Genomic DNA, 11,991 nt, shown 5'->3' on the forward strand with positions numbered 1-11,991 from the left:
TTAAGAGATGGTAAATTGATAGCTGAACTTCCAGATCTTGCTGTTTGCTTTTTGGCATTTGTATTAGAGGTTGAAAAAAATTATGTTTGACAATAACAAGCTAATGAAATGGGTGGTGTTAGGGTCAACTTTGATGAGTCGTGTTACATCATGGATGGTGTTTGCTCTCAATGAAAGACACAAAAATACTAGGTTTTATTTTGGGTGCTTCGTTCTACCCCATGGAGAGATATATGGGAGTATCTAAAAATACATGAAATGGAATCGTATGCAACATTTATGTTGGTGATCATATTGTCAATAATTTCTATTATTCTCAAGTTTATGAAGCATTTGATTATTGGGATAATTATGATCTCTACTATCTTGATCTCCTCAAAATTAACCATGAGCTGTATTCAGACTCGTTCCTAATATTAGGTTGGTAGAGGTGAAAGTTTAAACTGGAAAACCGACTTGGACTGGTCTGGAACTGATTTCTATATTGTAAAAACTGGCGAGAACCAGTTCGGTTTTGGTTATGTGTTTTCTGGAACCAAACCGGACTGGTTTAAAAAATATATATATTAAATTTTTAATATTATATAAATAATAAAATATTATATATATAATTTTTATATATAATGTATATAATGAAATAATTTTATATTATAATTTATAACATAAAACTTTAATCTTAAATAAACACAAACCCGCTATTATCGTGTCATATTCATTTTAAATTAACGGATCATGTCATTTATTACCACCCCTAACTGTTTATTCTTTCATCTAAATTCTTTTATTCTCAAGTTTTCGGAATGTTTGATTATGGATCGCACGGCCAACGATTTTGCAACACGTAGGTGAATAAAAAAGAAGCTTTAGCACGCCAAGGTGTTTCCGTCTCAAGCTACCCGATTACATTATGAGAACATATATGCTATGAAAGTGGCACTCTCTTACGGAATGCTCCAAAACAAACAATAGTAGTGTTTTTATCTCTGGTGTGGTTCCAAGCCACGGTTAAGATTGGTATTCTATTATGGAATGCTCCAAAATAAATGATCGCACAAGCCATAATTAGGGCTATAATTGATTTAAGTTGAGTTGGCTTTTTTATTTTTTATTTTTTAAAATTTTTCAGGGCAAAGTATGTGAAGAATAATCATGTCTTATTAGTGGATCCGAATAAGGGGCTCAAACAATTGGCGGACGATTGCAAAATTTTTGCCGATGGTTCTTAATTTGTCCCCTTGGAAGGCGAGAGAATGTAAAATTTCTTTCTGGTATGATAAATGGTTGGATGAGGGCCCTTTAATTAATCGATATGTCAATGCTCCTTTTCTGAAAACTACCGTCAAAGACTGCAAGCTTGAAGTTGGTTGGGACCTTGCATTCATTTCTCAGCTGGTGGGTTCCGAAAATGTTATGTCGGTGGTGGATAGTTTAGGAAGAAATAGAGAAGGGGATGATATTCTTGTTTGGACTGAGAATGTGGATGGTAAGTAGAGGGCCCATTTGGTGATTCCAGCCCAATGGAAAAGGCTCTTTGACAACCGGCCTAAACTGGAGAGTTTAGGCCCAGCAGGGATCTACATTCTACACACCGCTTTACTTAGGAGAGAACGAATTTAATGCACGTACGTGATTGTTTCGGTTACTTAGAGATGTTCTAAGTTGATAAGCATTGTGCAAGATAAACATCACATGGAGGTGATCTCATACAGTGCTAATCTAATCCAACTGGCAACCTCTATATATACCATTTAATCCCGAAAACAATCTAGATCTAAATTTTTGATTACTTGAGTGGAAATTTCACTGACTTAAGCATCGGAGTGATTTCAGGCATATCACGCAGGCGTTATCTTCATTGTGCAGGTGAATGGTTACATTGGCCTTCTGCCCAATGGGGCGTGGATTTGGTTGGACCTTTCTCTCCAGGAAAGGGTGGTGGAAAATTAGGATTGTCGCAGTAGATTACTTCACGAAGTGGGCGGAGGCAGAGCCACTGGCAACCTTGACAAGTAAGGTTGTGACAAGGTTTTTGTGGAAGAACATCATTTGCAAATATAGAATCTCACAAAGTATAGTTACGGACAATGGACGCCAGTTCGACTCAGACCATTATAGGGAATGGTGTGCGGAGCTAAAGATTAAGGTGAAGTAGGGCTCCCTAGTTACATAACGTGCTACTTCTCGGCACCCCAAAACGACAAAAAGATGGAGGAGTACCTCGACTTGTTGGAAGAGGAAAGGGAGATAGCGGAGGCTAGAATGGCGCATGAAAAGGTTAAGGTCGAGAAATACTTCAATAAAAGAGTAAGGCCTAGGACTTTTAAGGTATGGGACTTGGTCTTGAAGAAAAGCAGAGTGACTACCCAAGACAATGGAAAAATGGGGGCCCCGATGGAGAGGGCCCAACGTGGTGGTATCAAACAACAGACCAGGGGCATACCAATTGAAAGACAGCCAGGGCAAGAAGCTGCAACACCCGTGGAATGCAAAGCACTTAAAGAAATTCTATCCGTAGCAATTACATTGATTTCATTTATTACATTTTGCCATTATGACATTTACATCCATTTATTAATACTTAAATCCTATTGCATTCTGCTTTGTTGTTTCTTGGTAAAAATAAATATACCCCAGGGCAGGTGCAAAACCTGGCACGCATGAAAGAAAGGGAGCGAAGGTCATTAGACCCCACCACCCTTAAATACCTATGACAAGCCTTAGCAGCTTACAGTGCCATGAAAAGAAGGGGCGCATAGGTCATTAGACCCTGCCATCCTTAAACATTTATGACAAGTCTTAGCAGCTTGCGGTGCCATGAAAAAAAGGGCGCGGACATCATTAGACACTGCCACCCTTAAATACCTATGACAAGCTTTAGCAGTTTGCAATGCTATGAAAAAATAGGGCGCGGAGGTCACTAGACCCAGCCACCCTTACACACATATGACAAGCGTAAGCAGCTTGCAGTGCCTTGAAAAGTGGGTATGAATACCATGATCCATGCACCCAAAAACATTTGCAACATAAGAAAAATAGAAAGGCAAAAGCAATTGCAAGGAAAGTAAAACAAAAAGCCACCAAACATTTGCCAATCAGACTTTAAAATAAACCAAAGTTATTATTACAAAAGTTTGTAAGGAAAAATACAAGAAGTACAAAAGGGAGGACTTAAGGAGTTAGGGGGCATAGTTTCGAGCAGGAGGCGGTAGCAGAGGGACGCCTTCAAAAGCGTCTAGCAACTCATCCTGCCCAAGGTGTCAACATGACAGCCGGTGGTAGCCTTAGGGAAAAATAAGCCCCAGTCTAGTGCCACAAGGTTAGTAGCAGGATCAGTCAGGAGGCAGGACCTGAGCCTCAGGATGCTAGTGCCATAACCAAAGGCAAAGGCACGATCCCTGGTTGCGGAGGTAGAAGCTAACTGGCCACGCAGGCGTACAATTTCTGCCCGAACAATAGCCAGCTCTTTCTTCTCCTCAGTCAGTTGTTGATCCTTGGCCAAGAAGGTTGAATTTAACTTTCTAAGTTCCTCATCCGAGTCCTTGCGACTGTCCTTATTTTGCTAATGACATTGTTTCAGCTCCGCCAAGGCCCCCTACACTTCAGAAAGGTTAAGGGAGGTAAGGTGAGTCTTCTCCACAGCGGCCGCCAATTCTTGTGCCAGGCATTAGCTCCGTTCCTGTGAACGGCTCAGTTCCTTGCAAGTTGAGTCTAACTCCCTAGTGCGGGTGGGAAGGTCAACATTAAGGAGAACCAATTCAAACTCAAAGCCCTTCTGGGCATCAGAGAGTTGGGACCTGGTGCAGTCCCTTTCTGAGTGAAGAAGCCTTAAGGCAAAGTCATCTTTGACCTTCACCTCTTGAGCACGACATACAGCATCACGAAGCTCAAGGATTTTGTTCTCAAGAATCTCCAGGTCGCCTTGTAGGGAGTGGGAGTAGGCCTCTGACTGCTCCAATAGTATCTCCAACTCCCTCTTCTTCTCGGCCAGCACCTCCAGCTCTGCCCTATACCTCCACTTTTCAAAGCCAACTTTGGCAACGTAACATAACCTTCGCCGCTCCCGAACTTCCGCTTCCAGGCAGGCTCGGTCCGCCATGATCCACGCTGCCAAGTCATTGATTCCCTGCAAAAACAACCAAACACTCGGGTCAGAGCTACAAATAAGCACACAAAGGAAAAGGACGAGTCCCATGACGACAATACCTTAGAAATCCAATCCTTTAGACGGTTGGCCATCTTAGTTATGGCCTCAGCTTGGGCGTTCGTGGAAGAGGAGGCACCGCCACTATTCTCCTTGTCAAAGATCTCCTCAGGGCCAAGGACACCCCCTGGTAGAGAAATCTTGTTAGGCTTTGGTGTTGAGTCGGCCGCTCCTTTTGGGGAACATCTGAGGCCCATAGATGGGAGGTTGGCCCTAGTATAGGCCAAGTCAACTTCAATTAGGTAGGCATCTTCTCCCATCAAGCCACCCAAGCCCTCGATAAGAAGGGACTCAGTGTCTCCACCAAAATAAGGGGTGAAGAGGGGAGGAATGGAGAGATACTCTCCGTTGATATTCAGCAAAGGGGTAGTGCCCCAAAAAACAGTGGGTGGCAGGCTCTCTAAAAGGGGGGTGCTGGCCTCCATCTCTTTGTGCACTTCCTCATAGTGGAGGGGCATGTCGCCAAATAGAGTAAAAATAATATTGATGTTAGCTGTCTTGGTAATTTGGGAATGATGGGTGCTGGAGGAGTAATTCGAAATTCATAAGGCAAGTTATAGGGCTGCTTTTGCTGCAAATGTTGGGGAAGGTATGAATAATAAAGCAGAACTTTTGGGATTATTACATGGCTTACGGATTGTAAAATCCTTTGGTTTCACTTGTATTGATATAGAAATGGATTCTTTGTTGGTTATAAAATGGCCGTGGAATAAAAGATGCAATGTTTGGTATCTAGAAGATTTTTAGGAGGAGATTACATTAGTGTTGGTGGGATTGGATTTAACGTTTTTCATATCTTCCATGAAGGGAACTCGTAAGTGGATCTTCTTTCTAAACTAGGGGCGGAGGGGTGAACGACTACTTAGAAGGCTTGCCGAATATTCGTTATTAGTTTTTGTTTTAGCTCAAGTACTTGTTGGTTTTTGGATTTGTTTTGCTTGTTCTTTAGTAAGCATTGTTTTGATATTATCACGGTTTTCTTCTGCCACAAGTGAGGTTTCTAATAAAGTTATCGGAGATGCTGTCCTCCATTCTTTAAAAAAAAAAGTCAACCTCAAGACGATCAAAACATGAGCTCGATTTGAGCCAAATTATTTCTCGATCTTTGCTCGTGCTTTTTAACAAATTCAAGCCAAGTTGAGTTAAAATGTGGAGACTGGTTTAAAATTGTAATCCTCTTTTGATTGCATGGCTGGTGAGACCCTGGGATTTTTTGTCTATCCTGGGGGAGGTAATAGGGTTGGCAAATTTACACACATCTTTTGCAGATCACGTGACACAGCATAGGCTCACCATCTTTATCTGGTGTATCAAGGGATGATGTGATGCAAACTGAATATTATTATTTTTTTCTATTCCTTTCCAGCTTTGAGTTTCGTCTTAGGGTGTCTCTAGCAACTAATGGAGATCTGATGCTGATATCACGGATTAGAAATGTCAATGGAAAGCCGTTTAGTTTCTGGTTTGCCTATCATACGTACTTGTCAGTTTCTGACATAAGGTATTGAGTATTTACCTTTTGAACTTTTCAATTACAAAATAAAAATGAAAAAGAAAAGCATGCTTTCCAATTTACGTATATAGCGTAAATTACATTTGGGCAGAATGACTTTGCACCTCCAGATTGTGTCTAACTTTTTCCCTTTTCGTCGGATTGTGACTATCTACTAGTAAAGGCAATCCAAATTTTCTGCTTCTATAGTATGGATATCTTTGTTATAGATGTGTAACATGCACTCAGATGAACGTAAATGGTGTCCACAGTGAAATAAGAGTAGAAGGTCTGGACTATCTGGACAATCTTTGCCAAAGAAAACGTTTTACCGAACAAGGAGATGCCATAACTTTTGTAGCTGAGGTAAATTCCGTTCAGTGTTTATTAGTAATTTAACACGCTAGAAGTTGTATGCTGGGAAACTCTAGATTTAGATAATGGAGTGAAATTTCTAAAACAAGACAATTGAAAAGCCTTTTCTACATCGTATCAAGATGTTAGTTTCTTCCACAAGGCATCAAAATTGCACCAGTACTTCCCTCGTCAAACTCAATGTGCATGTGTGTGCACTTCTCCCCTGAAACTTGGAATGAAAATAAAGGTGTGGTTAGTGACAGAATTTAGTAACATCACTCTGCATTTAATCATTGAGCATATTCTTTCCTGGCAGGTGGATCGAGTTTATCTTGGTTCTCCTATGTAATCGATGTCCTTGATCATGAAAAAAAGCGGACATACTTGATAAGATAGGAAGGACTGCCAGATGCTGGTAAGCTGTCATACATTTGAAGAAGTAGAACCATCACTTGCAAATTCCTCAGTATTTTAAGACAAACCACATAATAAAGGGAATAATTATTAGGACTATATAAATGTTTACCTGGTATGAATGGACTAACTCGATTCCCATGCATGCACGATGCTATCAAACATTTGGAATGGTTAACGTTCTCCCCATTATGATGCTTGATTTTTTATGGTGTTTGCCTGTTTGGTCTTCTGTCAATTGATCAATTTTCTTTTCTTATAACAGTGGTGTGGAATCCATGGGAGAAGAAATCAAAATCGATGGCAGATTTTGGTGACGAGGAATACAAACAGATGCTTTGTGTCGATGGGGCAGCAATCGAGAAACCTATCACTTTGAAGCCGGGGGAGGAATGGACGGGGCGATTGCAGCTCTCAGTTGTGCCATCGAGTTTCTGCAGGGACCAACTCAATCTTTAGGAGGAGCGGTTTGGAATGAATGGTACAAAGTTTCAAGAGCATGCCGTCGATAATTTACATGGTTCTTTTGTTCCTTTTTCACCTTTTCAGTTGGAAGCTTAGTTAAAATGTTACATAACTAGCTTCAAGTTGTAGAGAGAGTGCAATGTTTAGAACATCCCTTATCCCTGTACTAGTTAAGTACTACATTGAAGGAAGGAAAAATATAGTTGCAAGCATCATTGTGTATTAATCTGTGCACCAATGTGATGTGATTGGTCAAAAAGTAGATTTTATTGAAAACAGTATTAATTTAAATTTTAAATATGAATAAATCAGTATTGGTACACAGATTAGTGCGCAACTGTGCTTATATATAGCAAAACTCTTGAAGGAATGGAAGATAGACAAACTATAATTTCTCATACCATGATCATGTATCGAGAAAGCCTATGTTTTTAATGGAATGGCTGCCCAGGGAACGTGGCATCTTTTTTCTTCTTGTGAAAGAAAAAGGGCAAAGCAAAACAAAGGAATTAAGTATCAAAATCTGCAGGGTCAAAATAGGCGCAAAAAGGCTCACGGAAGCAACTCTATTGAATATCAGAGCCAGGTTTCGATCCTGGGACCTGTGGGTTATGGGCCCACCACGCTTCCGCTGCGCCACTCTGATTGTTGGCAAATGTTGTACTTAAATTTTATTTATTTCCTACAATGAGTGCTCTACTGCCTTCATTTTTTCTTGTTTTCTTCCAATGCGTTGAGTCTCTATAGCTTCGACTTATATCAACTGAATCTAATATAATAAGATAAGAAAAACTCTAAAAGTGCATACCCTCAATTTAATTAAGCGTCCGGCTGCAATGCCGCCCCATTCATACCGCTGGACGGTTTTTTATTTTTTGTTTTTTATTTTACATTTTTTTAATCAATTTCTTAATTATTAAGTAAAAAAAAAATACTAATACACTTAAAATTACTTTCTTAATCACTAAATAAAATTTTTTTTACCCAGCGGTCAACCCTAGGCGGCAAAGGGGCTTTGTCCATTTAATTAAAATGACAAGGATTTGATTTGATAGAGAAAATTGAAATTAAAATCTCTTGCAAATTAAGTCTTATTATGTCAATAAAATAATGTGTACTTTGCACATCGACTTCCAAGTAGAACTCATAATAATAATAATAATAATTCTATGTACAGTTATTTTTATATACTTTTTTATGTACTTTATTAATGTGATTGGTTGTGTATTAAAAAAAATTTGATGCAGTTAATTATATTAATAAAATGCACAGAAAATATATAAAAATGACTGTATATAAAATTACTCTATTTTACCTTATGTTTTTTCAATTTAAGAGAGACTCTCACAATGGTTTACGACTGTAGGATATCAGACCACTTATTTACAATATCCCAAACTTTTGGGCTCCAGATCTCACTGGCTCTATTTATTTAGGGGCATATCTCATTGATTAAAAAAAAAACACTAATCATTTAGATTGCGTTTGGATATTGATATGAGTTAAGTTTTCTATAAATAGTAATAAGTTGAATTGGTGAAGTGAGTTATGTGAAGTTCATCTAAGATGAGTTTAGATATTTTTAGATGTTAAGATGAGTTTAGAAATATTTATAAAAAGTTGAAAAAGGTTGCGGGTCATACATATAAAGAAGTGCTGAGTTGAAAAAAATAATGGGTCCCATATGTAAAAAGAATTTGAGTTTAGATGAGTTTAATAATTCGAGAATTAAGTATTTAAAATGTTAAATTTAACTCAAAATTAAATTGAATTGAATTAATTTCAGTTGAGTCTAATAATTAAATTAAACCAGGCTTAGTTGCATCAGTTTTCATTTTGGTTCTTTTAGCCCAAGACCTAATATTTTCTTTCCTCCTTTTCTCTGCAGCGGGGGTTAGCTATGTATAAGATGACGGAGATTGAGTGATGTGGCCAAACTCTTCATCATTTAAATATAAAATGCTTTTTAATTTTTAATTTTTAATTTCTTAATCTAATTAATCATTATTCAAACACAAAATTCAATACAATATTTATAAATTTTAAAATAAAATAAAAAAACTAATACAATTTTAACAAACTATAAAATAAAATTCATACTTAAATACTTTTCTAACTTTATAATATTTTTAGTAAATTTGTTCTCTTTTATTTTATAAAATTTAATGAAATATTTTATTTTAAATTATTTTATTACTATTTATAAAATCATGAAGTACTCCAACTCTCCAAACATGCCATGTCTTTCATTTCTAATCTTCGACGACTAAACGAGATCCACCTACGGTCAAAAAATGAAAAAATAAAAAATTATGTTACGTTTTAGTTTAGACAAAGGAAGCATCTAGGAAGATGGAGAGGCAGAAAAGTCGGTGATACGAGAGAGGTGATACAGAGGAAGAGGAAGACAGTTGTCATTTTAAAATAAGCAAACATTCCGTGGTTATTGGTCAACCATAAAAATAATAAAATACTGATGTGTTGGGCATTTAGTGGTTGGTGTAAACTTTACATTTACACCGAGTCCGGTTCAAAGAGGCACTCGCAACAGAAACAACAGAATCTGATCTTCAAACATATTGCGCACTATAAGAAAAGCATATTTTGTAACCAAAATTTAATGATCAAAAAAATTATTTTTTACAATTTTTGTAAGAATAGTCTTTTTAATCACTAAATTTTGATCACAAAAGTCCACTTCTTTTATAGTGGCGGTGAAAAAAACTGGAGACATTGTAAACTAAGAGGTTAAGTTGCATTTAGATGTTGAGATAAGTTAAGTTATAAATAATAATATTTTATAGATTCTATTCAGATAAATTTAACTTATTTAAGTTAGAATGAACTTAAACTTTTTAAATTAAAATATACGAAATAAGTTGAAATATATTTAATTTTTTATGAAAAATTTAAAAAATAATATGTCTCATCAATGATTTATTTGAAATAAATTAAATTGAGAGTTCATCTTCCTAACAGATGAGGTTGATGATGCAGGAAATTCAACCAATTCTCAGGTCTCTTTCAAAAACTTGGAGGACTCTTCATTTGTTGGTTAATTTTACCCGCAAGTACGGAACTCATGCTCAAGTTGCTGGTATCAAAATAGTTATGTTGTTAAGTTTTGAGGAGTGTTCCTATTTCTAGCCTATGTCCAAGCTATTTTAAGTTACTAAAGGTTGTTTGAATAGTGAGATAAGATGAAATAGTTTTAAATGAAAATTAGAAATTGAATAAAATATTATTTTTTAATATTATAATTATTTTCGAATTTGAAAAAATTAAACTGAGATTTAAAAAAGTTGAATTATTTATTATATTTTGTGTGAAAATTTTAAAAAATTATAATGATGAGATAAGATAAAATGTTGCTCATGTACTTGTTCAATAAAAAATTGAGTTGGATTGTTTCGTTGTTGGTGATCTTTAATTTACATCTTTTTTCTTTTTTTTTTTTTCTTTCTCTTTCATTTTCAATGAGGATTTGGTAAGATGTATTTTCAGTGTCATATATGTATGTGTTTAAAATTTTACAGATTACTAACATTCAAGAGATTTTGGTAGACTCGGTTGATAGGAGTAATAAGATTTTTAGTAACCCAAGAGATGATTTAGAACCTGACCATGGTGATCTTTCAAAGACTGCAAATGATAGTTTTCATGAAAGTGTTTCAAATTCCGTTGGTGGGAGCCCAACTGTTGATCTAAGTATCAATATGGATGTTGATCTAGAAGCTGAGGCAAGATTCTTCACAAAATCCTTGTTGGAGGTCGTCTATATACCCAGTGGTAAGGTTGATTTTGTATGAAGTCTTGAAAAATATTGTATGAAATCACTTGAAATATGTCGCATTAGCAAGTATAACTGAGGACAATAAGATTTAGGATAAAAAAAAAGTCACTATAAGAAAAACTATATCTGTTATAAATTATTTACGACAATAATGAACTCATTTTGATAAAAAATAGTCATTTTTATCATAAATAACTACCTTCCATTTTATATAAACTTATAAAATAGTTATAAATTGATCATTTTTCATATAAATAAGTATTTTATAATTTGGTTGGATTATATTATAACTTATAAGTAATACATTCCTCAACTTTAATATATATAGATGAAAGCTAAAATTTCTTTGAGTTTGACGTGTTTGAATTTATTTTATTAGGAAGTTGTTAATTAATTTATTTATTACGTGTTCACCATACTTTGGACAGAAAAAACAAAAAAAAGGGAAAAAAACACACTATCTAATCTAGAGAGAGGGGAGGAGGGAGGGAAGAGTCGAAGCTCCACCCCTTTTGAATTTTTATACCTAACTGGGCCAGGCCCGGCCCACTTTGCCGCAATCAGGAGCCCGTGACTTGAAGAGCTAAGAATTGAAAGGAAAGGCTGCATTAATGAAGGAAAAACTGGTTGGGATTATTTATTTATTTAATTTATTTTATTTACCAATGGACCCTTTTAGGGTTTCCATCTATGTAATTGCTATAAATAGGACTCTTAGCATTTCATTTACATCTTTTGGCGTCTTTTGGCAAATTTTCCTTTGTGGACAGATTATTTGTTTTTCAGATCTCTTTCGGTGCTTGGCACTTGGGCGACTTAGGTGAAATTCGTGAATCTCAAAAAGAAGATCTTCACCTTGCAATTCGTGAATAAGTATTGATTCATTTATCAATCTTGTGAAATATTTTTCCATTCATTCTTCAATCTTCCATTGTTGATTATTACTTTCTTGTTTGTCTTATAATTTCTCATTGATAATATAAATTCCTGCGTCTTCTCTCATACCAAATACATATCATGCCTACCATAGTTGATTAAAAATAAAATGTGACATGCTTAGTATTTTACAGTTCTTGAATTGATTAGACTGTTAAAGAAATTTTGTTTATGATGGTTATAAGGAATTTGATGGGGCACAAACTTGTACACAATTGAAAATTAGTTTTACCGTTGACAACCTTAGTTTTTGCCAAAGTAACCAAAGGATATTTGATCTAAAAGCTATGAAAATAATGCAAAGTTATTTGCAAGAAATTAAAGACTATATTG

At 35.9% G+C, this 11,991-nt stretch overlaps 1 non-coding gene and 1 pseudogene across 1 annotated transcript; one reads left to right on the forward strand and one right to left on the reverse strand.

Moving 5' to 3' along the window:
- The first annotated feature begins 4,826 nt into the window (after positions 1 to 4,826).
- Positions 4,827 to 7,079, forward strand: LOC122307340 (annotated as a pseudogene).
- A 424-nt stretch (positions 7,080 to 7,503) lies between these two features.
- TRNAM-CAU lies at positions 7,504 to 7,575 on the reverse strand. Its single transcript has one exon. It is a non-coding gene; the product is annotated as a tRNA-Met (tRNA).
- Positions 7,576 to 11,991: the final 4,416 nt, after the last annotated feature.

The sequence above is a fragment of the Carya illinoinensis genome, chromosome 1, assembly GCF_018687715.1.
Source record: "Carya illinoinensis cultivar Pawnee chromosome 1, C.illinoinensisPawnee_v1, whole genome shotgun sequence".
In the NCBI taxonomy this organism is placed as follows: domain Eukaryota; kingdom Viridiplantae; phylum Streptophyta; class Magnoliopsida; order Fagales; family Juglandaceae; genus Carya; species Carya illinoinensis.